The 5,042-nt window shown below is 30.3% G+C and overlaps 1 long non-coding RNA gene across 5 annotated transcripts; it reads left to right on the plus strand.

Moving 5' to 3' along the window:
* The first annotated feature begins 563 nt into the window (after positions 1–563).
* LOC105332091 (uncharacterized) lies at positions 564–4,285 on the plus strand. Of its 5 annotated transcripts, XR_010710295.1 has the most exons (5): positions 564–843; positions 985–1,192; positions 3,134–3,257; positions 3,416–3,532; positions 3,676–4,285. It is a non-coding gene; the product is annotated as an uncharacterized lncRNA (long non-coding RNA). The 5 variants fall into 5 exon arrangements; XR_900725.4 differs by having other exon boundaries at positions 564–1,196; XR_900726.4 differs by having other exon boundaries at positions 564–1,192.
* The last annotated feature ends 757 nt before the right edge of the window (positions 4,286–5,042 follow it).

A 5,042-nucleotide genomic window follows, 5' to 3' on the forward strand; every position in this document is an offset into this window, starting at 1 on the left:
ACCTCACTAGGCATTTGTGTGAGATAATAGAGTATGCAATTTTGTATATAATCGTATTAGATTTTACAAGTTTATCTCCAATCGTAGAATTTAAGAGCTCAGAGGGATGCATAATTAAATATGATTTTTGAAACCCATTTCGGGTAAAATCAGATTTATTTTTATTACAGATCCAAAAAGAATGCTCGATGAACGTGTCGTCTGACCTTAATTGTTTAAATTTCCAAGAAGTTTTAACCTTAAGGTGGCTCTATACACCCACAGTTTATTCCAATTTTCAATAGAAGACCACAAAACATATACTTATTAAATATCAAAATGATGACAGGGATACTATGAGTATTTTAAAAGAATTTTTTAATGTTTTTTCATGTTTGAGTAAAATATTTTTTAAAACGTTAACTATTAACAAATAGAGAGAATTTTTTTTGTCAGATGACGGATATTTCCTTCGGACACCTAAAAAAAATTAACAATTCTTAACATTCAAAAATATTACTGTTGCAATTTTTTTTATTATTTCCCCAAAACATAATTTTTTAACGTGCGAGTAGGCCTACCCATTATTGCCGAACGATACACATTTTTTATATATCACTCTCTTAATATAAGCTGTCATGTGAAAATTTCTATGCAAATTTCTGCATTGTTCATTCATATAACTTGAGTGGAGTTTTTTTATTTCAGAGCCACCTAAAACGACTTACTTTTGACTAAAAAAAAACCCTGTCCATGACCTTCGATAAACAGGAAGTCGAGTACCCATTATTGCCGCTTATATCTTTTCGTCATTATTCAGTAATTAGCGGCAAATAAGCCAAAATTTTTAAAGGATCTCACAATGTCAGACAATTGAAAGATTTTAAAATAAGAATTTATTTCATAAATGCAGTTTTAAAGAATTTTACGTAATATATTTTTTCAATGTCTCTGCGACCGCATGCGCAGAAAATAACAACAAACAGGAGAACATGTGCTTTACAGGACTTGCGACATATGGATCGCTGCATGCGCCGTCCCGGTTCTGGCAAACACTGGTATACCAAAAGTCACAATTTTCACGCGAAATACAGCTGTTAAAAAAGTTTTTTCCGCCGTACTGATTGTTGCATGGGGGCACTTTGCTGGAACATGGACATGACAGGCGGAATACAATGTGGTGTCAACTAATACATTGACTTTAGCAGTAATGGTAGGTGGGTAGATTAGTCAATATCATTTGGATACTTTGATAAACAGATATTTCATTGGAATTGATATTTTTGATAATGTGCAATCCCCCCACCCCCCCACCCCCCATATACACGAGTAACACAGAGCAATAGAAATACTAAAATGCATTTATAATTTTCCTGGAGAAGACGGATGCAAAGTGAAACATTGGTTTAGATGTAAATCACTTTATTATGCTACCAATCCTACATTTGAGAAGAACTAATACCCTGAATCAGGAGAACCCATGCATGCATGTACTTGGAATAAGTGTTTTAAAGTGTCCTTTAATACAAGTCATATTGGGTATGAATTCTTTTAGAGAATCAATACCCTGGAAAAATTGTGCCAAAAGTTATTTTGAACATGACCGAGAAAAGAAATCTAGCATACCGTAATGCCATATAGTTAATTATGTTTTATAGTCTGTCCCAAGTTATTGCTTCCATCAATTTTTGATGATTTTTTTTTATAAAAATACACATACCTGTGAAAGAAAAACACTTGAAATCGATGAAAGGGAATATATCAAAGATATCTTCATTGAACAATTATCCCTTTTCACTCATAAAATTTCACAGGAACAAAAACAATTTTATTACGGAGATTTATAATGGGAAATGTTTACATCTTTTCTCCATTCGGAATACACTCGGAATATATTGTGCAATTTTTTATTCTTATTAATGGCTGATGCAATGCAAAATCTTCGTAGACTTTCAATTTTTCGATGTGTATTGAAACCTGAAGCGGTAGAGGGGGCGTTTCAAAACAGATAATCTGGACATTTTTAATATTAGTGGATGAACGCAGTTTGAGCTCAAAGGTGTTTACTATTATTGAAATATCAAGCAAAAATTGTTGAAAGCAAAAACTCGGGACAGAGTATACCTATTATAAAGCTATATTATTCCATGTGGGGCAAACACTGGCATCAGTCTGTAGTCCATAAATTTAAAAATGAGAAAATATTTGGTCCATATATGTTTTTGAGTGTTTGAAAATGGGAAAACTTTTCAGTTTAATGCAAATTATCAATCTGTTCCTGTTCAAAAGATTTTGAAATAAAATATGGTCTCATAAGTTCCATTTCTATTAGGGCCTATAAAAAAAATTTGTGTGTTTAGGGTAACACTGATGAAAAATCTAGGTTAGGTAGGTAGAGATTTTTTTTTATTTCATCATATTTTTTTTCTGCATGAATTCTAAGAATGTTTATTTGTGTCATATTGAAAAACATTTTTTTTTTCATTAGAAATAACATTAAATTCACAATCAGATAATATCAGACGTCTAAAGATGGTAGGATCGGGGCATTTTTGTAGGTTAGGTCGGGTTACCCTAAACACACAACTTTTTTTTTTAGGCTTAGTGTGCAAGTAACATGCAATAAAAGCTAAAAAAAAAAAATCATCACAGATGGATGTTTATGTAAAGCTAAGTCAAAAGCTCATATAAGATGAATCAAAAAATCCTAAACCACAGGTCCCGAGATCAAATATAGCAGGGGCTTTTGTTTTTATGAAAAGCAATACATTTTTAAAAAGTTGATTTTTCCCTAAAATTGAACACTTTTTCCATCATTTTGAAGTCAAATGCATGCTTAAATATCATATCTTGAAGAAATATAAAAATCGGACTTGTATTACATATTTTTCTGGGGGTGTGGAGGACCCTTAATATTGTCAATCGTGAATGATACTGTCTTTCTATTAATGAAAATCATTGTGCATGCCTATTATAACAATTACTAAGAGTGATTCCAAAGCGATTGATATTTGGGCTTGGTTGAATATGCAAAGAGGGCTTTTCAAGTCTCAACCTCTAGCTTTCATGTTTAGACATTTCCAGTTAAGATTACACAGATACTTGCAATCAGATTCAATGTAAAACATTTAGATTTTTTATTTTTTTTTCTCAGAGGACTGCATGATGTAAATTAGAGAAAAAAATGAGTTCGACAAGATATCTTGGATATATAAGACCCTGCTGGACCAGGTTGTTATCCTAGAAGATGACCAAAAGTACTCATATTTTACTAGAAGGTCTGTCCTTCTGATTGTCAGATTGGTTTACTTTATGAGAAAATGTATTAAATTTAAAACTTTAGATTATCTGTGTTGAAAAAACAATGTTTTACTATAATGGTGTCTTGTGTCAGTTGAGTGTAGCGAAATATATGCATATTTTTGCCTACTTTTAGCTAGCACTTCGATCACCTCAGAGATGTGGTATGGAATTTGTTTGCCAATTGCCAAAGTTATTACCATAAGTTAACAAAGATGCAAAGCTTATATAGAGAAGTGAAAAGGGAATACATGTAAGTAAAATGATTTGTTCCATCAACTAAAAATGATTAATTTTATTTAGACTTTCATGACAGAAAATCAACTTTGGTCAAAAGTACCTGTATATGTTTTTGAGTGTGGAATATTTACAAGCATGCTATGTTATGTGTTTCAGGTAAATTTCAAGAACATTTCCCCACTCTACATTCATTATCAGATGACCCAGTTTCCCCTGGGTTACCCAAGACATATTGGCAAGAAACAGAAATTCTTTTTTTCAATTTAAAAAAGCAGGAATTTATCCAAATTAAGAGTAAGATGGCTCTCATGGATGCCTATGATAAATAACAGCTGTTTATAAATTTATTGAAAAAATTGTAAATACATTTGTAATTTGTACTTAGATAATACAGATGACTGTACATTGATATGATAAGGTTGATTCTTAAAAAAAATACTGTACATTGTACATCTGTTGTAAATTTTAAAAAGGAATTACATGTAACAATTATAAAAGAATTTTTAAGCAGATAGATGGTAAATACTTCAGATTTTCAGTTACTTCTTTCATTATTCAAAAAAATATTTTTGTAGAGAATAGCAGAATATTGTAAGTGTTGAAAGTGAATTCGTAAATATTTGAATTGTAATTTATATTTTTTCCATGTATTTGTCAATTGAGTAGATTTATGTTGCCATTTGCAAATTACCTGTGTGCAAGTTTTAATTTTTTTTTCAAAGTTAAACTGCTATGGTCAATATCAAATTTGGTTGGACATTTTTGTATTTTCATTTGGAATGTAGGTAAACTTGTTTATATATATTTGCCATGATAGATGTTGGCAATTTAAAGCAATATGAGCTGCAATTTTCATATTGAAAATTTTTTTCAAGAAAATGTTATTTTGAACTAAAATAACAAAAAATATCATGGTCTTAAAATTTCTGTTAGCTCTGTTTTTGTGGGAAAAGCCATTAAGAAGCCTTAATTGGAGCAAAATTAAATCATTGTCATCCTGTACAAAAAATTGATCTGCTATATATATGTTCCTTATTAGGGAAATCTTTCTCCTGACAAAAATAAAGTTTTTTTTCAATTTTATCATAAAAGTTTAAGTTACAGGCAGACTTATCATACTAGCAGGTTTTTGCAGCAAATAAATTTCTAAAAAATACAGCCCATATTGCTTTAAATGCAAGTGTATGATTTTGGAAATTTTATAAATCTTATATGTTTGTTTTCTTTCAATTAAAAGCCCTATAGCTTACACAAATTAATGAAATGTTGTTTTCTTTTAAGAATTAGATTACTTATTGAAATGCTTTGTTTTATATAACATTTACAAATTTGGGTAAACTAGGTATTAAATGAATTTTTTTTTCCTCAAAAGTTGCCTGAATGTCAGATAGAAAATTGATCTGTAATCAACTGGATTTGTAAGTGAATATATGCTATGGTTATTTATAAAAATATCTTCAGTCTAGGTAGTAGGTACTGATACTTTATATGGCATTGGTCATGAAATGACAAAGAAACAATAT

The sequence above is a fragment of the Magallana gigas genome, chromosome 10 (genome assembly GCF_963853765.1).
Source record: "Magallana gigas chromosome 10, xbMagGiga1.1, whole genome shotgun sequence".
NCBI classification, from domain to species: domain Eukaryota; kingdom Metazoa; phylum Mollusca; class Bivalvia; order Ostreida; family Ostreidae; genus Magallana; species Magallana gigas.